The following is a 26150-nucleotide window of genomic DNA, read 5'->3' on the forward strand; positions in this document are numbered from 1 at the left end:
AAATGAAAAGCGTTACCAATGCTCATTTAGGCAATGTTGAGTATTTTTCGGCCCACATTTTGTATTGGGTTCATTTGACTCTGAATCATCCAGACACAATCAAGTCCCCCAAATAATTCAGCGCAATATTTTAGGATGATGTGGCCTCACATTAGAATCACGTCAATGCTATAAAAACACACGCCAACGTTTGGACACATCTGACCAATCTTTTGTTGAAATCACACTAGGGCTGCACGATTTGGGGAAAATATCGAATTGCGATTATTCTGGTTAAAATTGCAATTTAAAATGCGATTATTATTATTTATTAATTTTTACAAATGAAAAGTGTGTATATAACATTTTGGGCCCTATCTTGCACCCAGCGCAATTGACTTTGTACACCGACGCATGTGTCATTCCTATTTTGCACCCGCGCAAAGCGCGCTTTTCCCTCCACAGAAGCACGTCGCTAAACTAGTGAATGAACTTGCGCTCCCTGGGCGGTTCAGCGCAAAAAAGGAGGCGTGTTCCGGCGCAAACAATCCCTGGTGCTATTTTGCTGTTCCATTAAACAATTGCGCCATTGACCAGAAAAAACCTAGTCTAAAGTCAGTGGCGCGTTGCGCGTTGTTCATTATGCTATTTTAAGGGCGCATGCTTGACCATAATGTATAGCGTGCACAACGCGCATACACTTTGCTCATGTAATCTACACAGATGCAACAGTTATTTTTGCAAATCTCATAATAACAATAATAACAATAAATAAATTGTTACACTAAAAAAATATTAACACATGAGATGACGGAAATCATTGTGGTGTGCCACGAAGATGTGAAAAAATAGGCATAAATCTAGCTTACAAATGATTCAGGCTAATTGTAATAATTAAGGATAAGACCTGTTTGCCCAATAGTGGCAAGACATATGTATATAAGGACATCTGACAAATTGGTTTGTCCGTCAAGAACCAGGAAAAAAAAATCGACTGAAAAACTGAAAAAACTGAAAGACTGAAAAAAAAAAAAAGACTGTGAAATCACCTTTACCATAATGTACAACATTACAACTTCACTTCTCTGTCTTTCACTGCTCTTACAAGCACATCAGTCTCCTCGGCTGTGAACCGCTCCTGGCGTGCGCCTTACGCCATAATAATAGCAATCCATAATGGAACTTGCGCACCTGCTTTTAAAGGGAATGTTGGATGACGCTCGGATTGGTTTATTCACGTTACGCCCAAACCACACCTATGAATAATGAAGCTACTTCAGACCAACCCATTTTAGATTTGCGCCGGGCGCAAGAGCCATTTATCCCGCCGGGAAAATAGCAACAGCGCCGAGACCCGCCCACAAAGTTACTTGCGCTTCGCGTTTTTACACTTGCGTTTCAGATCGTTAAAATAGGGCCCTTTGTGTTTATATATTAATGTGACTAATAATAATAATAATTATGATTATTATTATTATAGCTAAATAAAAATAAGAAATATTACTATTACAATAACATTCATTATTAAGCATTTAAGAATAAATATAACAGTATGATAATAATAATAATAATATTTTACAGAAAACTAAAAATTATGGGTTATCTGTTAGTATGCAGAGAGCCTATGACTAAACATCATTAGAAAGGTTTTATTTATTTTTTATTTATTGTAAAAAAAAAAAAATATATATATATATATATATATATATATATTATTATTATACAAATCTGTGCTTTTTATCTGTGATATCAATTTCTTAAAGTCTATGTCTTTAACCCTTTAAGACCTAAGGGTATTTTTACAATTAATTTTCCGCCTGGTGTTATTTACTAAAAAAGCTTGTAAAACATCAACCCTGTTGAGCACAGACAATTGACACACCTCTTTTTTTTCAAGACAAGTAGCACTGTCAGAATTTTTGTGTTGCATTGATGTCACCTGAATGTAAAATAAGTTTAGGGGACCATAAAGACAAATGAAAACATAAAACGGAAATTGAATCACTCAAATATTTATTGAAAACACACACAAATAAATAAAAGCTAAGCATATTTCCTCTGGAAAACAGTTTGTTCAAGTCTTTGGAGTCCTGGAACTCAGGAATAAACATGATAACTTATACAGAACCAAAACTATTTACATTTTTCCAAAAAAAGTCCAGGCGCTTTTGGCCTCTTTGGATTTTGGATATTTACTGGTGCCAAGCCTCAAAACAGTTCCTATCAGGAACTTCTCCACAAACTTTCTTCTCAAACTTTTTCCTCAAACTTTCTCCACAAAACTGCAGCGCGTCTCTCTCTCTCTCTCTCTCTCTCTCTATCTCCTCAACACTGGCCGTGCGCCTCTCTCTCTCCACAATAACAGAGCTGTGGTTCATGCGTAATGACGCACACCAACGTGGATGACGGATCAGCCTGTCATTGGTCAAACCCTCATCCAAAATGGCAGCTAGCATCGCGCTAGCGGCAAAAATGACGGAAAATGTATAAATTATGGACATCAAGTGGATATATCTTGGATGTAAGCGTTTTGATTTATTGCTGAACAACTCCAAAAAGATGCACATGTTCCAGGCTGGATAGAAAACCTTCTGTAAAGGCTACAAAGACACCAAAGACACCCCCGTGATGGCTAGCTCGTTAGCTTTCTGCTGGAAAAAACGGTAAGAAAATCGATAAAAGTTTCATGAAATAATATAGATATTTATCGGAGGTGCCGTGTGACGTCGTGGGCGATGCCGTCGGGCTCTGAGGGTTAATATGAAATATGAGCCTCTTATGCATCCACTGCGGGGATTAAAACTCCTGTACATTGAAGAAAAACATATGGATTGTCATATACATTTATTTAGAGAGAAGTTTTATTTTTCTTATTTTCTACCCAAAAGTTTTGTTCATCCTGGAGGCCAGAGGGCGCCCTCGAGCAGAAAAGCTACATTTGCGCCAGAGAAGTAATTGTTTGTTTTCAGGAAATCCCTAATGTGAAGCTAGCGCTGTAGCTGAATAAAAGGAAGATGGAAATGCTTTGACTGATTAAACATGAAGATAATAAACACACGACTGCGACAAGATATGGTGTATTTGAGTTCTTCAAGCCTTCTCGGGTATTTTCATAATCATAAAGTATTCAGTGCTGATTGACATTTTGTGATGAGAAGCCACATCAGCTCGACTGACGATATGAAGTGAGTTAAAGCGTGTTATTAAACGTATTTTGTTGAACAGGTTTATGAACGCTTCGCATTACTAGTTTGTGAAAATGTTTGACATGTGTTGCTCGAACTCGCAGTGCTTTCAGACGGAGCAGCGTTTCCTGATCTCAGATCAGCTCTTCACTGACACACTGGGCATTTATTTATTTCATTAAAATCGCAGCCTTTGTGCTTTCATAATCGCACATAACCCAAATCGCGATTGCGGTTCGATTCCGATTAATTGTGCAGCCCTAAATCAGACAATGAGTGCCTTTAAAGGGGTGGTTCCATGTTTTTTTTCCTGGCTTGGTTGTGTTTATGGGTCTTAATACTTCTTTTTTTTTTTAAACGCCAAATTTTTCTTATATTTTGCCTTTATTCCACACCGCTGTCTCCACTGTCCTTTGAACGGCTCGTTTGCTTCCTGCTTCTGTGAAGCCCATCCCTCCGAAAAACGCAATGGTCTTAGATCGGTTAGCTGGCCAGACGTAGTTTGTAGTTCTGCAACAGCTCTCTCTCTTTCGTAATGACGGCGACGTGGCCTCGCCCACTTTGTTGCGTGTTCGCGGGGGCAGTGTTTATGTTAATAGCAGGTGTTTATGATGTCACCAACCCGGGAAGAAGCTTGTTGTAGTCCAAACCGGCCGTTTTTGTAGGCGATAAACTGCCATAACTGTAAAAGACAATATCTCCGTTTGCATTGAACTTTCAGCGCTGTAACTTTGCAGATACTGTTTATGCTCAAGCAGCAACATTACACACTAACTAAAGTTAAAAAAGTGAAATCGCATGCAACCACCCCTTTAATGTGTCAGATGGAGTCTGATTTGTAGTTGACAGGCGAAAAAAATCAATGGAGGATTTTTGGTTTAAAAGAAAAATGGATAATTTTGACCCACGCAATGCATTGTTGTCTATTGCCACTAATATAGGGGTGAATTCAGGTTGACTGGGACACTTTTTCCAAGTCATCTCAATGGCAAAAAGTGTCCCAATCACCCATAATTCAGCCCTACCCATGTGACTTATGACTGGTTTTGTGCTCCAGAGTCACATATATATAAAAAAAAAAAACAATGAATGCGAACAAACACCTGCCAAAACACTGCATTTTCTGCACTTAAAGGGGTGGTTCCTGTTTTTTTTCCTGGCTTGGTTGTGTTTATGGGTCTTAATACCTTATACGTAGTTTGTAGTTCTGCATCAGCTCTCTCTCTTTCGTAATGACGGTGACGTGGCCTCGCCCACTTTGTTGCGTGTTCGCGGGGGCAGTGTTTGTTAATAGCAGGTGTTCATGATGTCACCAACCCGGGAAGAAGCTCGTTGTAGTCCAAACCGGCCATTTTTGTAGGCGATAAACTGCCATAACTTTAAAAGACAATATCTCTGTTTGCATTGAACTTTCAGCGCTGTAACTTTGCAGATACTGTTTATGCTCAAGCAGCAACAATACACACTAACTATCGCAAATGCAACTAAAATCGCATGCAACCACCCCTATAAAAAAATTTGGAATTTTGTCCTCAAAGTTGATGTGTTAGAAGCCCCGCCTCACAACTCACAGGACTTAAAGGATCTGCTGCTGACATCTTGGTGCCAGGCACCACAGCACACCTTCATTTGTAGTTTGAGTTATTTTAGTGCTGTATGAGAAAGTTCCCCTTGCAACTAGACTTCCATTTGTGTTATTTCAGAGTTTAATAGTAACATTAGTCGTAATAAAGAACAAGTAACCAACAGATTAAACTGAACTAACGCACATGAAGGAGTGTGTAGACGTGCAGCTGTGTGTGTCCGTCAGTTGTCTGAACAGGGCGGGTTGTTGTGGGTTAAACAGAAGAGCATTTCCTCGCTCTAACCTCTGGTTAACCCACAGTTCTGCTCCAGCCTCTATCTGGGATCTTCCCTGCTGCGGAAAGTCTTGAAGAAGAAAATTAAATTTTAAAGGGCTGCTCCCTGCAAATCTTTCATTGTTGATGTAATTATGTCTCGCAGAACAATCCCTCGACCCCGACCTCGGCCTCACACACACACTCACACACACACACACACACACACACACACACACACACACACACACACACACACACACACACACACACACACACACACACACACACACACACACACACACCGCTGGAGACCAGGCGAGGCTCCTCTAGCTGTTGGCTGAAATACTGACACTCTCATCCTAGTTTTTAATGTCTACATAGTTTTACATTTCTGATTATTATCAGTGTTGAAATATAATCTTTTGTAACATTACCCAAATCTCAAATGTCACTTTTGCTCAATTTAATGCATCCTTGATGAATAGAAATATTAATAATTAATCTTTTTTTTTTATCTCACCTAACCAAAACTATTCTGAGCTTTTACAAAAATAAAAGCAATAAAAAATTAACTACCTGTTAAAAGTTTTGAATTAAGATTTATGTGACAAAAAAATTATATATTTTGAAATATTATTACAATTATGTAAATACACAACATTAACACACATAACATGAACAGGCCTTTAGAATTATTAATAATAATAATAATAATAATAGTATTTTTGTGTCAAAACAGAAATATAATAGTTTTATTGTAGCATCGTTTTTCTATTATAGTTTGTGTTTATTTTATTTCTATATTTTCTTTTGTCATTTTAGTGTTTTTAATGTCAACATAGTTTTACATATTTCTGATTATTATAAATGTTGAAAACTTCATATTTTTGTGGAAACTCGTACATTTTATTTTTAGGATTATTTGATATATATATATAATATAAAGTTAAAAAGAACAGCATTTATTTTAATGTCACTGTTGATCAATTTAATGCATCCTTGATGAATATTAATATTCATAATACATTTTTATTTTATTTTTAAATCTCACCTAACCCAAACTATTCTGAACTTTTGCAAAAAATAAAATGAAAAAAATAAATAAAATATACACTACCGTTTAAAAATTTTGAATTAAGGTTTAATAAATAAAAACATGTTATGCTAATTAAGGCTGCATTTATTTGATACAGAAATACAGAAAAAAATTATATATATTGAAATATTATTACAGCTATGTAAATAATTGACAACATTAACACAAATAACATGAACAGGCCTTTAGAATTAATAATAATAATAATTTTTTATCTAAAGTTAAATTTTATATGGTGTCATAAAGCAGAAATATAATAGTTTTATTGTAGTATCATTGATTTTCTAATATAGTTTGTGTTCATATTTTATTTCTATATTTTCTTTTGAAAGTTTAAAGTTTTAGTAACTTTAATTCGTTTTTAATAATGAAAACTTCATACTTTTGTGGAAACTTAAACATTTTATTTTAGGATTATTTGATAAATAGAAAGTTAAAAAGAACCGCATTTATTTGAAAAATAATCTTTTGTAACATTATCAATGTCTTTAATGTCACTTTTGATCCATTTAATGGCTATAAATATTAATAATATATCATTTTTAAATGGTGTGGTTTTAAATACTTTTTTATGGTAGTGCATCACATTTTCTATGAAAATATTGTACTGTTTTTATCATTGATAATAATCATAAATGTATCTTGAGCTTATCAGAATGATTTGACTGGAGTAATGATGATAAATTCAGCTTTGATCACATGATATAAATTACATTTCACAATATATTCACATAAAAAACAGCCGTTTTAAATTATAATAATATTTAGCTATTTTTACAGTGTTTTTGATCAAATAAACGCAGCCTTGGTGAGCAGAAGAGACTCTTTTCTAAAACATTAAAGATCCTCTCATTTACTCACCCTCATGAATGTTGATAATCTTCCAGCGCTCATGACCTCAAGGTCACCAGGTCACTCGTAACTAAATCAGAGGCACAAATGAGAGTCTGTCATTTAACCCCATAAATGGCACCAACTCTGTCAGTATGTCAAGGACTACATTTACACTCATATTTTCTAAAAGCTCTTCATGGTTGAGAGTTTCGTCCAGGCACGCTCAAGGGCACAGTGGTGTTTGTTCATGGCTCAACCCTCACTGAGGTCAAACCATCAACCAAGCTCAGTTTACCCTACATCCCATAACCTGGCCAAGAGCAGATGTTGCCATGGCGATGCCCTGAACTAAACACAGCGCCACTGTTGTGACACGAACAATGCTAATGAAGTCCAAAGTCACCTCATTAACCCACAAATGTTCCTGCGCTGAAAACAAGACAACGCTTTTCTCAGCCACATAATGGAGAGAAAAACGAAACATAATGTGATGTATAACATTCACAACACAATCCCTCCCGAGTCTATCCAAAACACCACAGCTCATTAGCATATGACCGCCCACATTTACATATCAACCCATATATTATATCTTCAGCTACTTGACCCCAAACTACGCCGAAACGGGTTAGAGATAAACAAAAAGCCGATTTACATATAGAAGTCTTAGCAAAAACCGCCTGCACTGCAAAAAAAGGCTTTTCTTACTTAGTATTTTGTCTCGTTTCCAGTCCAAATATCTAAAACTTCTTACATTAAGAAGCGTTTACTAGACAAGCAAAAGTTAACAACTCAAAATTAAGTGAGTTTTGGCTTAAAATCAGCAAAATAATCTTGTTTTCTGTATGAATTAAGATTAATATGCTCATTTTAAGCAAAACTCAACTTTAAAACTTTAAACTAAATTACTGATCACATTGTCACATGGGCGTCTGGTCTGAACACCAGGTGTGTTCAGGAGCGTTGCTATTGTGAGGAAATGAAAACCACTGATCAACGATGACGTTAATGTTGTGCGCTAGTTTGAGTTAGCGGAGAAAGATGCGAGCGAAGCCGTTCGGTCCGGTGTGGCACCGCTGCCGAATATCCAGAAGTTAAAGCCGGAGCAAGAACAATCTGGGCTGAGTTTTGTTGGCGGCCATGATGTTGTGGCCCTTCTCCACACGCGGTTCGGGAAAAGTTTGATTTTACAGCTCGCGCCGCTAGTGGTGAAGGAGTTGGCGAACGCTAGCGATGCTAAGCCAATACTGCCGTGCAAAGGCAAAAGACCTTAACTTCAATTTTGAAATGAGTTATTGCCATTTTTGGAATCAGTTTGGAAAAATATCTTGAGTCAATTTTGTTCTTTTCTGCTAAAAATAGGATGTTGTTTTTGCCATAACTTCCAAAAGCAGAGGGAAAGCAAAGGCAGAAACCCTGAACATCAGTTACAGTCTTTTAGCTTTGTTCTGCTGCACTCTAGAACTTGAATTACGCTTGAGTTAAGGCACTCTGTCTTTGTTTTACCAACGTTAAGATTTTTGCCGCGCTAAAGTTACGGTGTTATGCCTATACTTCAAATTTGGAACACAACTTGGTTAGACATATGGCTTTGATTTTAAAGTAGTGGAGAAAAAGTGCAAACTGGCATTCAAATCTGCCTCCATTTTGTTAGGAACGCCCAACTTCCAACGATCCAATCAATTCCCGAAGGACGAAATCAAGCCCCGTCCTACATTTTTTCTAATTTCAGAAGCCAATTCACTCGGATATACGTCACAATAAGGAGGATCTCAACTTCCGTTTCACGCCGACTTTAAGTCACTTCCGTATGGGCTTCAAGAGACTCTCTGTACAAGAGTCTGGCTATTTGTCAAGAATTTTTTCCTATTCCTATTTCCTGTTTTTTGTATCTACACAGTGGATCTCTCCGTTACAATCGGGTAAACATTTTGATGCGCTAAACCTAAAATCCTTGACGGAAACCTGGCTAGTGTCTCTGTACTTGTTCTCTTCACAATTACATTAAATCTATATTACTTAAGATGCAGCATGAGAGCATTATAACATGCAGATGACACTGTATAATACTGGTTATTATACACACGCCGGGTGGGGGAAAACGGGCGACCTCTGAAGTGACAATTGCGGTTAAGGATGAGAATATTTCAATTAAATTATTCCAGGCGTTGCGTTGACTTCCTCACCTCTCCATAAGAGCCGCTCCTCAAGAGGAAAGTCACCGAGGGCAGTTTTAATTGAGTGATAAAATGGGGCGTCTGTATCAGTGTGTGAAATATAAAGACTAGGGATGGGAAATGAGGAGTTTAATGTGATTCTCCTTAACGATTCTACTAATGATTCTTCTGTTCTGATTCAGTGAGTGAGTCATTGGATTGATTCAGACGTTTATTCTGAATCCCAAATCGCCCACTATACCCTCAAACAGGGCATTAATTAAGGGGACAGCCATTTGTAGTGGTGTCCGAAACCATAGTGGACGTTATTGAGTGCACTCATTTAGGGTCGGGCATTGTAAGAAATGTTCTGGTTTAAAAATGAGTGGTAAGGAAATCTGCACAATACTAGGGTTGGGTATCATTTGACTTTTAACGATTTAGATTCTGCTTATTGATTCCTAATTTTGAATCCAATAAGGTACAAAAAATATTATAATAATAGATATAATTCACATTTATTCTAAGTCTTATTGCAAAATATTTCATTGTAACTGAATACCATGAACAAAAATAAAAAAAAAATGTATGGTTTACTGTCACCGTCCCACATGTGCTCTTTTTTTGATCGCCTTTTTTTCGTATTATATATTTTTAAGTAATTATCATAAATGATGTATCATTCGAAAGCTTACGAACTCAAAATTCATCCTGTGAAAACCGTTTTGAAATCGGACATTGTGTTACCATGGAAACGTTACTCTAAATTATTCTAGCGGGCTCCTCCCCCTAGTGGGCGGTGTCATGTTTCATATTACAACATTTATTTTAACTACTTTATAATCTAATTCTTTTCCAATCTTGACAAAACGCATATCGTCGGAAAGGTCTGAGTCTCAAGGGTCCATATTTGGGGACTGTTTTGTGATATTTGGACAGAAATTTACAGGAAAATGCATCAAAAAACAATCGATGGAATTTGAATGACACCCGGTGGCTATTTTTGGTACAGCGCCTAAACAAAATCTCATGGGGACTTCAATTTTTGTGATATCAACTTCAAATTTGGAACACAACTTGGTTAGACACATGGCTTTGATTTTATAGTAGTTTTATAGTAAACATTTTTTTGTAAAATATATATTTTATATGAAATAAAAAATATTTAGTACAGTATTTTTTATTTACAGTAGATTTAAACTTCCATAACTTTTTCATACTTTCATATTTTGAGCAATAATCTGCAGTGTCTTCTTTAAAACGAGACCAAACTTTGGTCTATATTCCAAAGCGTTCTTGAATTACAGCCCTTTAAGTTTGGATAGTGCATTTTCATGTGTATTCTCAAAAAGGGGGGTGACAGTTAAAGGGGTTAAAAATACCAACTACACAACATTATATACATGTATATACTAATATACACCATTAAAGTCAAGTAAACACTAATTAAAAAAACAACCAATAAACAAATTAGCAATTGCACAAATCAATACAATTGAACAAAGATATGATTGAAATAAACATTTTCTGGTATTTAGGTACAAAAACTGTAATCAAAATAACACTGCACTTTTATTAATATAGTATAAATTAAGTTTATTAATATAGTGTTAATATTGTTACAAAAGTTATTCTGTCTAGAACAGCGGCTGCATTTTCTCGTTTTGTTTTGTTTCTCTTTTGTTTGATTAATGTTATCAGGAAAATCTGCCACTGTCTCTTTAAGAGCTGCACGGATCCAATATACTGTTACACACGCATTCGCATCTTTTCTTCTCAACTGTCTTAAGACAAAACCAACTGCGTTTACGACAATATTTTGACATATTTATGTGTGTATGCGTCCGTTTGTGTGCTGTGTTATTGCGTAACTATTCACTATGAGAAGCCGTTGTGTGTGTGTGTGTGCAGCACTGGAAACAGTGTGTGAGTCTTTTTTGCGCCCGAATGGTTTGAAATCACATTTTCTGTGCGCACGTTTCTTATCGAATCACCGGTTCTGGGAAATTTAGAACCGGTTCTAGAAAGGAACCAGTTCTCGATACCCATTCAATCCCACAATGCACCGCAATAACGAGTGTACAGATGATGTAGGCTGTCCGAATGATTCAATGATTTATCCCTGTGTGAGGGACCCCATCCTAAAATTTATACGGCATTTGTCTTTTATAAACACTCAAAAAAAAGTATATTATAAATCTAAAACTAGTTTCAGTTCCATCATTATATATTTTGTATTGTATTGTTATATGTATTATTTAATTCTTGCTTATTTATCTCATTTTTAATCGTATTTAATAAATGAATAACTAACTAATATCTTTTTTGAATCACGTTTTATTTATTTAGATCTAATTTATTGCTTTACTCATTTATTTGAATCTATACATTTTTTTTACAGTTTTTTTTCTAGACTTTTCCCCGGACCTCCTGGTTTAGGGGGATATTTCGGATTCACCCTAGGTCTTGAGTCTGGTCAAAAGATTCATTACAAAGAACCGACTCATTTGAATCATTTGTTCACGTAATACTTGTGTTCAATCGGTGGACAAATGCGGATTAAAAGACGAAAGCGAGTGGCGTGAAAAGCCCTCAGGTCCAGTATTTATTCATTTATGTTTAACAAAACCACACCCGGCTCAGAATAAGAGCTAACATAATTGTGACACACAGCACGATCTCCCGTCGGGAGGTTTGGTCGGGGATTTACAAAGCATTGAATGGCTGTCAACACAAGCCCAGCACACGCTCTCCTGAGGACCCGACTCACACAAACATGCTTAAACACCTCTGAGGGTTCAACACAATATAACGTTCCTCACAGGACACCGTCTGCATTAACATAAGCTCAACCGTTTAGGCTCATGTGTTTGTGTTTACTCCGTTAGACTTTAGGGACAAATCCGTCCTCAGAAGTGAGCTAATGGGACGTGAGGCAAACTAAACAATCAAATTACACCACCCTCTACAATGCGAGTAAATCACTCGCATATGCGACTAAATCGTCACTCTGGGCGACTAAACAATATCTATCATTAGCCATTGGCTAACAAATTCTTAGATTTTACTCGCAAGTGTGTGTTAGAGGCTAAGTATGAGTTTAGCATAGATATATTTTAACTCGCTGAACACTCTGATGCGATCGGTACGGTTTCAATTCAGCTCAATGGATGCGAGCGCACCTGTATTTGACGTACCGTAAACTCTAGTGCGAAGGCGCATGATTCGCCGTCGCTTTTCTGAGTGCGTGTTTCTCACACACACACACACACACGCAGAGAGAGAGAGAGACTTACATACCACGCAGAATCGACACGCTACATGTAAACGCTAGGGCTGTGCGATATTGAAGAAAAATGCGATATGCAATAACTTGTTAAATAATGCGATATTCGATATGCGATACGATATTGCTTTAAGTGTGCAAAATCAATTTAAATTATATTTTTTAAAATGTTTTAATGTGTTTCACATTCTTTCTGGGAAAAGAAAACGTCGCTACAACTTCTGAAAGTGACCAGCAGTGTTTTAGCAAAAATTTATATCACAAATCTGACAATATAATTTTAACATCAATGTAAACAAACAAATAATTTAATGCTAATATTTAAATACCAAAAACTCTTTGCTTGACTTGGTAATATATAGTGTTACATCAACCTAAAACTTAAACATCAAGAACATCCAGGTAAACAAAGACACCTGAACTAGGGGTGGATGATTATTTTTGTTATTTTAATTTATCTTTGTTATTAAAAATAAGAACTAAAAACAGTAGTCGTCACATGAATTAAATATACACTGATACATAATAAAGCTACAAAGGTTATTCAGCCAAGATTTTCTTTCTTTTGTTGTTTGACAGACAGCGGCAGGTTTACTGTATTAGCAGGTTTACTGTATTAGCAGGTTTACTGTATTAGCAGGTTTACTGTATTAGCAGGTTTACTGTATTAGCAGGTGTACTGTATTAGCAGGTTTACTGTATTAGCAGGTGTACTGTATTAGCAGGTTTACTGTTTTAGCAGGTTTACTGTATTAGCAGGTTTACTGTATTAGCAGGTTTACTGTATTAGCAGGTTTACTGTTTTAGCAGGTTTACTGTATTAGCAGGTTTACTGTACTAGCAGGTTTACTGTACTAGCAGGTTTACTGTATTAGCAGGTTTACTGTATTAGCAGGTTTACTGTACTAGCAGGTTTACTGTATTAGCAGGTTTACTGTATTAGCCGGCTGTCACTTTAAGACCTAATGCACAGATACTATTCGGTTTCTTTCCCTAACTGATATCGTTCACTTAAAGCATAACCGACTGTTTACATGAATACTCAAAACAGCCATTTTGACATAACTGTGTGTGTATTTGACAGTTTGAGTGTGTAACAAGACACGAAAAAAAGAACGGCTTGTGCGCACGTTTCGGTGTGTGTCAGACAGCGCGAGACTGCAAGCAGTTGTTTTTCGCAAGTTATTGCGTTTAATAACTATTTTTAACGTCAAGCAAGTCACATAAATAACAGTTTGTGTGCTCAGTCTATTCTCTGCTATATGCGTCGACCTAAAACGTACACTTTCACAATGTTGAAGTAGCCGCGTGCCGTTGCGATATGCATATCGCGATATGAACATTTGCGATATTTCTATATATTGTGCAGCCCTAGTAAACGTTATACTTTGTTGTATTTTTCTGTCAAAACAACAGAGTTCATTTGGACTTATTCAGCTTTTAAGAACAAGCAGACGATACACTGGTTTCTCCGGTAGTGGGCGGAGCTAATGCGCAAGCATCAATCTCATTGGCTAGCGCTCAATTATTACAGTCCCTGTTTTGATTTCAGAAAATCACTTAATGAACCCAGCAGCTCATCAATCCTTAGTTAGAGCGTTTGTATATTGTTATTGGTAGTAGAATTACAGGGTTCCCACTCTTTTTCAGCAACCATTTTCCAGTACTTTTCCAGGACATTTTCAATTTTACTACGGCGGGAATAAAAGACAAGGATCATGCCAAATATTGCTTTAAAAGCCGTACAGTTTATTGCCATTACTTAACAATCCAGCATTTTTCAATATGAGCTCTTAATCATACATTACGACTATGGAAGCTTGTTTACACCACAGAATAGAGAGAAAAGGTTTATCTCGCTATTCTGACTTTCTCGCAATTGCGAGTTTACATATTTGTGATATAAACGCGAAAATTGTCGTAATTCTTTTTTCCTCAGAATTGGACTTTATAACTTGCAATTGCAGTTTAGATCTCACAATTCTGAGAAAAGAAGTCACAATTGCAAGATATAAACTCGTAACTGCGCAAAAAAGTCAATTGTGAAGAAACGACTTCCGAGTTTATATCACGCAATTCTGACTATATCTTGCAATTCTGACTTTATAACACACAAATGTGACTTTATATCAAAATGATGTGATTAGGGAGCAGCTTACGAGTTAACATTCACTGCATACATTTGAGCAGTTATAGCATTAGCAAGACTAAACATCATAATTCAAAATAATACTCACACGTATCAAACTCAACATTCCTGAACATGTGCTTTCTGCAACTAGTGCTAATTGTTTGGGCCAGCGATAAAACTCTTTATACTCGGCTAAAGAATTAACTTTTTTTTTAAGAATTTCCCAGACAACAACAAGATTTTCCAGGACATTTTACATTTTCTCTAATTTTCCATGTGTTTTCCAGGATGAATGGGAACCCTGAATTAGTAGTAGTAGTATTATTATCTTATTAATAATTACCATTATGTATTTTTTTACTGAAACACTGAATGACCAACAATGTCTTAAAGGGATAGTTCACCCAAAAATGAAATAATATGAATGAATAAAATCGGAGTTATATTGCAAAAGTCCAGGCTAATCCAAGCATTAGAATTGGCTTTATAGTTGCTCTGTTTTTGAAGTCCATAAAAAGTGCATCTGTCCATCATATAACTGCTCCACACGGCTCTGGGGTGTTAATAAAGGCCTTCTGAAGCGAATTGAAGCGTTTGTGTACGAAAAGTATCCATATTTAAAACTTTATCTAGTAAACTTTCGACCGACCGCCTTCCATGGAAAAGTGTTGAATGTTGAAAGTGAAACTCAAGATGCGTTCGTGACGTCATGACGAGCGTTAGTCTTTCAATCGGCAGGGGAACTTTAAACAATTTTTCCATAAATTGAACAGGGAAGGCAGTCGGCCAAAAGTTTACTTTATAAAGTTTTAAATATGTATATTTTTCTTACACAAACGCTTCAATTCGCTTCAGAAGGCCTTTATTAACACCCCAGAGCCGCGTGGAGCAGTTATATGATGGACAGATGCACTTTTTATGGACTTCAAAAACAGAGCAACTATGAATCCAATTCTAATGCTTGGATTAGCCTGGACTTCTGTAATATAACTCCGATTTTATTCGTCTGAAAGAAGAATGTCATACACACCTAGGATGACTTGAGGGTGAGTAAATTATGGGCTAATTTTCATTTTTTGGTGAACTGTCCCTTTAAGATAAATCCATCAGCTAACCCTTCAGAAACGTCCTGTCTCGTTCTACATGTCGTCACTTCTTCTTGAGTCTCTCCATCATTGTCCGACTCCGATTTGAACATAAAAAGCTGAACCGTTTTGGTCATTTTCAGTGTGTGTGTGTGTGTGTGTGTGTGTGTGTGTGTGTCTGTGTGAGGTAATCGGAGCTGCTAACACAAGCTCTTGAAGCTCTTCTTGAAAGGGGGCGGGGAGACGCAGCTCATTTGCATTTAAAGGGAAACACACTAAAACAGTGCGTTTTTGCTCACCCTCAAAAAGTGACAATTTTAACATGCTATCAAAGTGATCTGTGGGGTATTTTGAGATAAAACTTCACATACACACTGTAGAAATCATAGACTTATTTTACATGTTGTGAAAAGGGGCATTATAGGACCCCTTTAACATTACTTAATGTATTAAGTAAAATTAACTGGTAGTGACCAATATAAATGGATATTTTTAAAACTTTTAATAAACTTTGTCAGTGTTAGTTAATAAAAAAAGCAATTATTCATTGTTTGTTCATGTTCACAGTGCATTAGCTAATTCGCTCTTTTTGGGTGAACTATCTCTTTAAGCACCACCACCAGTCATAAGTTCAGTTAAAATGACAAATATGCATTCAGCTTTTAAGAACAAGAACGCCGGTTTCTCCGGAGCTAATGCTTATAATGAGCAATATTGTGACACGTACGACTACAATGGCGAGGGAGTTCAGAAACACTGACACTGATAGAGAGAAGAACTCCCGCTGGAACTTGCACAAAGTCATGACAGATGGCTTAAAGACGCAACACATCTCCGTTTCAAGGTCCAGCAACCCTCTTAAACGATTCCTCAATCTCTCAGCCCCTGAAAGAGAGACAGACGGCTGTGATCTCTTCGCTAGGAGCAGTCGGATCTAAACCTGGTGCGCGCTCTCACTCAGGGGACGCGGTCTGCGCTTTTTAATTGGTTTCATTTGAATGACTGTAAAAGCCACTGTGTTATTAGATTATATTTATCCCCACAGCGCGGCTGCTTACATCAGCGCTGAAAGAGAGATTAATGCACAGAATATTAAACTGCGCTTTAATATTGCGTCCAGATTTATCCGAGCAGCTGCGTTTGAGCCCCTCGCATTGAGCTCTGTGGAAAGAAGATTTACCAGCATTACATGCACTCAACACGGCTCTTCAAGGAACATTACGGCTTTAAAAAAAAAACACAGTTTTACAACGAGTTTGTACAAACACAGACGAAATGCTTTTAGATTTTGCTTTGAGCACTTAAAAGAGTAATTGAGCTATCGGTAAGCCCCTCCCCTCGAACGCAGATGAGCCAATAGCAGTTGAGTATCAGTTGCGCTGGGACCGGAACTCGCACATCTTTAGATTTCAGCGCCATAGAGAAACATTATCCGAAGCTCTCATCGTTTTGATGGTGTTTATGCTACAGAAATGCTCAAATGTCGTGCCTGAGGTTCTGTAACACTGACTCCAGCGATCCTGAGAGGATTTTCTGTTTGACAAACTCTCGTTAAGTTACGATTAAAGTCCCAGCTAACATACAAACCGAAATAACCAACTGTTCTCACGTCATGTAGGTCAAAAACACGAAGGTCTACATTTCAGTGCCTCTCCATATTAAACTGGTTATATGTAAATTAATTTAATTTTAGATATGTTTAAGGTCTACATTATCTGACTCCTATTCTGATGGGTATTATAGTGAAAGGAAGAGCTCGCACGCAGTTTATCAGAGGTGTTTTGCAGATCATACAAAGTTGACCAGTTATTAACTGCACCCTCGAAAAGGCATAAGCTCAGTGTGTGTGTTTGTTTACTGTTAGTTGTGTGAGTGTGTTTGTGTAATTTGCTGTGTGTGTTAATGGTAATGCAACGGAGAGAGAGAGTTTGTGAATGAGACGTTAATGCGCACTTCTTATGCGTTGTTTGTTCAGCTCTTACGATGATGTTTTTGGAGTGAAAAAGGACACAATAAACTTGATAAACCATCAGTAAAGTTTGGCCATCATTCGGACGGGATATACGCTACAATCTGTGTCCAAAAACATCTCAGGATTGGGTTTTCACACTGACAGCTGTCACTGTAAGATATAGCAACTCCGTTTGTTTGTCCGAGTTAGCAACAGTAACTAAAGGGGGCGGGGCTTACCGATACAATTGTGGCATAAAAAAACAATTATTCAAGATTAAAAGTGCCTTTTTAGAAGTCATTCCCAGTGGAAAAACGACGGCTTAAGTCGCATTGAACCTGGAACATTCCTCCACCGAAAGCTACGGACGTGCTTTGAAACGGTGTTTACACAAAACAGCAACACCACCTGAAAGAACACAGCCGGCCGGCGTCCTTTAATGTCCAACCGCGGACACATGCTCCAGTGAAAAACACTTCAGCGCTGACATTAGCAAGAGGCCGACGTTCCCCATATCAGATTCCACATGTTCGCCAAAGGGAAATTCATGCAACCTTTCAGAGCACATTCAGACGCTAGAGAGGAGATATCGCAGATGAGATCCCTTCTGTATCCCAGTTGTTGGGAGATAATGGGGCACTGCAAAAAATGCTTTACTTGCTTAGTGTTTTTGTCTTGTTTTCAGTCCAAATATTAAAAAAATCTTACATTAAGAAGCATTTACTAGACAAGCAACAGTTTTTGTCTTGTTTTGGGGGAAAATAATAATTAAGGAAGTTTTTGCTTAAAATAAGCAAAAATAATCTGCCAATGGGGTAAGCAAAATAATCTTAATTCAAACAGAAAACAAGATTATTTTGCTTACCCCATTGGCAGATTATTTTGCTTATTTTAAGCAAAAACTCCCTTCATTTTGAGTTATTTTCCCCAAAAATAATTTGCTTGTCTAGTAAATGCTTCTTAATGTAAGATTTTTTTAATATTTGGACTGAAAACAAGACAAAAATACTAGGTAAACCCCAGTGGGTTTGCTGGTTCTATGACTGAAAATGTGCTCAGATTCAAGCAGTGCTAATTTTGACAGCAAATTCTGATTTAGTTTTAGTCATATTTTAGTCACCTGAATTGTTTTTAGTTTTAGTCTCCTAAAATCTAATGAGTTTAGTTAAATTGTAATATATTAAGCATTTAAGTGTTACATAACCGACTGTCACTTGAATTGACATTTTGACATCATTTTGTTTTCGACATTAAAAATACACGAAAGAGCTCAATTCACTTTTTTGTTTGTTTTTTTTAAAACATCTATATAGTTTTTATAACTTTGTATTTCTGTTTTAGTCAGTAGGCCATATCAGGTTAAGCTAAAGCTTCAAATAAGATTACGTTTATTATTTTTTTAAAATTTCAGTTAACATTTATTTAATTTCAAGTAATGAAGATTTTTTGTGAACTATTATAACCCTGATTCTTTATTGAATGTGTGTCAAATACTGCTCTTTCCTCCTGACTATGAATTAAATGGGAATGAAATTAAATAGTTTATTGTGTAAGCAAAAACGAATATATAATGCGTGACTTTTAATGATAAACAAGCTCGAACACACAGGGACTCTTATTTTGAAATGAAATTTTTTTATTTAGTTATCATCTCGTTTTCGTCAGTGAAAAAAGATCGTTGACGAAAATTATGACGAAAATTATTCGTCAACGAAATTAACACTGGATTCAAGTCAAAGATCTCAATATGAACGAACAAAGTCAGGTGACTGTCGCAAAACTCAGCCTTAGAACGTAGCACAAGCCGGTCAAATTTCCATCTTAAAAACAAAAAATATGTGAACATGATTGGGTACTGTTGATCCATATATATATAGCTATACAGCTATATATATATATATATACAGCTCCTGCTGCAGTATCACTAAAAACAGCGGGACGCTTTTAAAACGCTTAACGTGAAAAACATTATAGGGTGGGTTGCACCAATAAGGATTAAATTAAGATAAGATTAACGTTAATCTAGGATTTATTGATCTGGGTTTTATTTTATATCGAGTTGTGTTGCACCACTTCATTTTAAACATATTAATTACGCAGAAATACTGATCGGGATGAACTGACGCCAGGCTAATGTTGCGTTCGCACCAATCGCTTTTTGTGCATTCACGCATTTACGCCCGATTTGAAAAATCTGAACTTTGGTGTCAAGTCGCGCAGCGTTAACCAATCAGGAGCCGGCTTGCTGCTGTCACGTGTCACAATAGCGGATGAGAATGAATCGTTTAGCGCGAGTGATTTAGATATTAAGTCAATCCAATGAAGTGAATAGATATTTTGCGGCGCGAATTGTGCGTTTCGCTAAACTTAGGCGGATATTTGCGTCGCGTTAACCAATCAGAAGCTTGCTCTAGTAGTGACAACAATGAGGAGAAAATCATCTGTGGATACCCGGAGCTGTACGATACATCTTTATACTTTATAGACACAGGAATAAAAAGGATCTTGCTTGAAAGTGAGTGAGGAGGTCGGACAGTTTGTTAAATTGTAAAAAATGCTCTTTACTCAATTTGAGCTGTACATATTGAGACTACAAGCTAGCTAAAGCCGGCAAATTGAGCTTATTCTCCGTATTTTAAAACAATCCATGACGAGAAGCCCCTCCCATGACGCGAATTCACATCTTAATGCGAAGTAAATAATGAAGCAAGTCATGTTTAAGCGTCCAACTACGCGCAATTTAAGGCCCTTTCACACCGGACGCGTAACGAAAAAGCGAATATTTCGCGTGCGAATAGTTCGCGTCAAAACCATTCACACCAGCCGCGACGCGAGTTTGCGACGTTTCAGAACTCCAACATTCCAAAACATTCGCGGCGACAGCTGAGAAACACGGACACGTAATCATTCAGTGGAGACGAGCTTTTAATTTTCTTTAAAAGACAGAGAAGAAGGTTTTTGGTGCACCCGGTCTTAAAGAACAGAGAGTCTGAAGGGGAGGATGCTAATCTACAGGAGCTAAAACTTTATCATGGCCGGTTCCGAACTTACTTTCAAATGTCCGTGGGACAATTTGAGGAGCTCCTCCAGACAGAGACGGTAGCAGCGCATCTGACGACACACACACACACACACACACACACACACACTCTAAAGGAACGGCTCGATCCGGAGCTGCTGTGGTTCCAGTTGAGTCACGATGTAAACATTTAAGTGCCACAGTCATACTGACGGAAACACATTCACTTTCTATAGTCGCGGACACAATTAGATTTTAAAAAAAAATCAACGTATTGATTATAATATCGTAATCTGTAGCCTATAGTGGGCAAACACAGCTGCATCTGTACAGCTGTAAACACAACTACAGCTGTAATCTCGTGAGAAATGCCATACCTGGCAAAGGTTAATGTTGATTGAATGGCTAGTGACATCAACTGGACATTTCGTGACCTTTGTTTCCTTGTATGTGATTGGTTTAAGCCTTTTCTGTCGCTGCGAGTGTTAAAAAAAATCGACATTGAAACGGAAAAAATAAACATCGTTTTTTCGCCGCAGCACATTCGCGTTCGATGTGAAAGCTCTCATTACACAAACAGCTGATCAAAAAATATAACCAATTCGCGCGTCAAAATCGCGTCCAGTGTGAAAGTACCTTTATTTGCGCAAGTCGCATCTGGTGTGAATGCACAGACCACCCTTAATGCCTTAATGTACTCAAACAGTGATATTAAAAGATTAAATTCACTTATTGATGATGCACACTATACACAGGCGAGCAGATGTGAACGCAATGTGTTTTCTTTATAATGGTTTTCGATGAGAACGACGAGAAACCTCGTGTTGCGTTAATATTCTGTGTTCATCTGCTTTCCTGTACAAAGTTTGCAACATCAATAAGGTGTGTATAATGTCTTACTACATTCAAATGTACTACAAACCTGGTAAAAATGTCTGGTGGTCAATGGAGGAAAGCCTTGTTTTGCACCTCCTATAATGGTGTGACGTCACGTGAAAACTATGAATGGAAACTGATTGAACGAATCGTTCTTTGTGAATTAGAGAAGTTCATGAATCCTCCACTCAATGAGACTCTAAACCAGCCGAAGACCATCTGTACTGGTGCCACGTCCAAGACCTCATGAATATTTGTCATAGTCCTATTGAACATGCAGGGAAAGAAGCATTAATCTCAATTACGTTCAAAAACTGAACTGGGACGCGTGCATTGCAATTACACAAAACGCCTTAATTGCATAAAAACGTAATAAACAGCAATGTGTCTACATATGGCTTTATTAAAACATATTAGAGAACGTAATAAGCCACGGTGGACATTAGCGACATGTAATGAAGTTAAGAACCAGATTGTGCTTTTTAACAGGAGTTCAATAGAAATCAATCAAACTATTATTGTGTCTTACCTTTCAAAAGATCGCCTGATTTTAAGTGTCCCACACCTGAAATGCAGAACCAATTTTAATTTTAATAAAATACACCATTATTTGAAATAAAATAAAGATTAACTGAAATTATTTAAATACAGTGAAATAAACTAACACTTAAAAACTATGTAGACATTAAAAAAACAAATTAAAATGACAAAAACAACACAATTATTAAAACTTTAAAAATACAAATAAAATCTAATTCAAAATGTTAACCACTAATTATATAAATGAACGCTGTTTAATTCAAATAATTATTTTACAATAATAAATAAAATAATTATTTTGTATGATAATAATTATTTTATTATGTATAATTTGTATTAAGTTGATTTTATTTCACTAAAATTAAATAAAAACTTTATTTAAAAAACTAATAAAAACATTCAAAAACAACACAATTACTAAAATATTTAACTTCAAATTAAAAGAGAAAATATCGAAATAAAATCTAATTTAAAATATTTAAAAAAAATAGAATAGCAGTCATAAAACAGAAATTAAATAAAATAGAGTGATTGTAGTATGACAAACAAAATAAATAAATTTATTTGAATACATTTAAAAAAATATATTATGTATAATTATTATTTTATTATGTATAATTTGCATTATGTCAATGATATAAAACTATAGACATAAAAACGAATAAAAATTACAAAAAAACACAATTACTAACATTTTCAAATTAAAAAAGAAAATATGAAAATCAAATCTAATTAAAAATATTAACAAAAACTATAATAGAACATCAATGATACTACAATGACACTAATTATTTAATTCAATTTCTGCTTTATGACAAAATAACTAATAAATAAAATGTATTTAAAAACAATAAATACAAATATTATTATGTATAATTATCATTTTATTATGTATAATTTGTATTATGTCGATGATTATCATTATTATTACAACTACAATTAAATAAATTAAACTTAAAAATATGTAGAAATAAAAAAACTAATACAAATTACAAAAACAACACAATTACAATTTTTTTTAATTAAAACAGAAAATATCAAATTCAAATCTAATTCAAAATATTAAAAAAAATCTATAAAAGAATAGCAGTCATACTACAATTACTATTTAATTTCTGCTTTACGACAAACAAAATAAAATAAATAAAATACATTTATTTGAATACATTTAAAAATATATATAAATTATGTATAATTTGTATTATGTCGATGGTTATCATTATTATTAATGATAAAATTACTAAATGAAACTAAAATTAAATAAATTAAATGTAAAAACTATGTAGACATAAAAACACAATAACTAAAAATATTAAATTAAAACAGAAAATAAAATCTAATTCAAAATATTAACATAAACTATGATACATGATCTCTATTTAATTCAATTCTACTGTATGACAATTTAAAAAAAAAAATACATTTAAATAAAAATAAATAAAATGATCATTATGATGTATAATCATAATGATCATTTTTATTACTGTCGATGATTATCATTATTATTACAACTATTAATGGATTATATTTATGCAAAACGCAACCTAAATGTCAAACATATATAAATATGGTATTTCTAAAACACAAAATACTCCAGGGACTCATTATATGGCATTTACTGTATTTATGTCTTTGTTATTTTAATAATTAATAGTGCTGTCAAACTGATTAATCGCAATTAATCGCATCCAAAATAAAAGTTTGTTTACATAATATAATGATTATGTATATATAAATACACACTCATTCATTTATACACTTAAGAAATATTTGCATGTATATATATATTTAAATATATTGTATATATAGAAAAATATATTTATTTATATATAGATCATAATTATACACATAATCATGTAAACACAAACTTTTATTTTGAATGCGATTAATCCGTTTGTTAAATAATAAATAAACAAATTTAAATTTGTATATCATGAACGAGCAGGTTTGTCCTAAAACATAAAACGAGAGAATAAATGGCTGTTACATATAGTTGTTTTATGCAAATAAGCAGAAGCGATATTAAAGAGCACAGAGTGAGTGTATCAGCAGCACGAGTGCAGAGATTCATGTGTCGAGTGTTTGTGTTTAATAAACCCAGAGGGATTGAATATCCAAACGGGATGTTACCCAAGCCTCACTCTGCCCTTCACAATGTCAGCGCTCGCACATCATTGTGTTACAATCGCACACACACACACACACACGCACAAATGTGCTTGTTAACGGTTGAGATATTGTAAAATGTGCATGTCATAAAAACCTCTTATTAAGGCGAAATCCGCTGCGTGTAGAAGTGAGATAGGCTGTTCTTCCTGAAGGCGGAGGGACTGTCACCTCACAGACACACATGCCTACACACACTCACACACACTTTGAGTATCTCAGCACAGGTGACAGTGTTTCTCTGACACATTCATAATGGAGGAGTACGTCCACACACACACTTTGTACTGCGGAGCACACACACTGTGTGAGAGTGTGTATGTGAGTGAGTGAGTGAGTGAATGAATGAGTGTGTGTGAGTGAGTGTCTGTGTGAGTGAGTGTGTGAGAGTGAGTGAGTGTGTGTGTGTGTGTGTGTGTGTGTGTGTGTGTGTGTGTGTGTGTGTGTGTGTGTGTGTGTGTGTGTGTGTGTGTGTGTGTGTGTGTGTGTGTGTGTGTGTGTGTGTGTGTGAGTGAGTGAGTGAGTGAGTGTCTGTGTGAGAGTGAGTGAGTATGTGTGTGTGTATGTGTGTGTGAGTGAGTGTGAGAGTGAGTGTGTGTGTGTGTGTGTGAGTGAGTGTGGGCATGTTTTTGTGAAATATCAGGACACAAATGTGTATAATGACATGGGTATTACAAAAAGAGGGTGAAATATGAGGACGTTCCCCATGTCCTCACTTTTCAAAATGCTTATAAATCACACAGAATTAGGTTTTTTTCACAGAAAGTGAACTGCACAGTCTCCTGTGAGGGCTAGGTTTAGGGGCAGTGTGTGTGTGTGTGTGTGTGTGTGTGTGTGTGTGTGTGTGTGTGTGTGTGTGTGTGTGTGTGTGTGTGTGTGTGTGTGTGTGTGTGTGTGATGGGTAGGTTTAGGGGCAGTGTAAGGGGATAGAAAATACAGTTTGTACGGTATAAAAACCATTACGCCTATGGAATGTCCTCACATTTCACAAAAACAAACATGTGTGTGTGTGTGTGTGTGTGTGTGTGTGTGTGTGTGTGTGTGTGTGTGTGTGTGTGTGTGTGTGTGTGTGTGTGTGTGTGTGTGTGTGATGGGTAGGTTTAGGGGCAGTGTAAGGGGATAGAAAATACAGTTTGTACGGTATAAAAACCATTACGCCTATGGAATGTCCTCACATTTCACAAAAACAAACATGTGTGTGTGTGTGTGTGTGTGTGTGTGTGTGTGTGTGTGTGTGAGAGAGTGTGTGTGTGTGTGTGTGTGTGGGCATGTTTTTGTGAAATATCAGGACACAAATGTGTATAATGACATGGGTTTTACAAAAAGAGGGTGAAATATGAGGACGTTCCCCATGTCCTCACTTTTCAAAATGCTTATAAATCACACAGAATTAGGTTTTTTTCACAAAAAGTAAAACTGCACAGTCTCCTGGGGCAGTGTGTGTGTGTGTGTGATGGGTAGGTTTAGGGGCAGTGTGTGTGTGTGTGTGTGTGTGTGTGTGTGTGTGTGTGTGTGTGTGTGTGTGTGTGTGTGTGTGTGTGTGTGTGTGTGTGTGTGTGTGTGTGTGTGTGTGTGTGTGTGTGTGATGGGTAGGTTTAGGGTCAGTGTAAGGGGATAGAAAATACGGTTTGTACGGTATAAAAACCATTAAGCTTATGGAATGTCCTCACATTTCACAAAAACAAACGTGTGTGTGTGTGTGTGTGTGTGTGTGTGGGTGTAAGTGTGAGAGAATAAACAGTTTGCACAACTATTATGCCTATGGAGAGTCCCTAGAGATAGTAAACCAGACGTGTGTGTGTGTGTGTGTGTGTGTGTGTGTGTGTGTGTGTGTGTGTGTGTGTGTGTGTGTGTGTGTAGTATTGATTTCTGTGACAGTAGTAGATTGAGGAGCTTGTAGTGACATGTTCTTCCCATCGCTGGCCTGATGGAAATGCTGCAGGACAGGTGGGAAAGCAAAAACACACCCACAGGTCACATCACACACACACACACACACACTCAA

General features: G+C 36.2%; 1 protein-coding gene across 1 annotated transcript in view; it reads left to right on the plus strand.

Moving 5' to 3' along the window:
* chrm2a (cholinergic receptor, muscarinic 2a) overlaps positions 1-26150 on the plus strand; it is a 184235-nt gene that overhangs the window by 52497 nt on the left and 105588 nt on the right. The gene's annotated exons all lie outside the window — the stretch shown is intronic.

The sequence above is a fragment of the Gobio gobio genome, assembly GCF_949357685.1.
Source record: "Gobio gobio genome assembly, chromosome: 5".
Lineage (NCBI taxonomy): Eukaryota > Metazoa > Chordata > Actinopteri > Cypriniformes > Gobionidae > Gobio > Gobio gobio.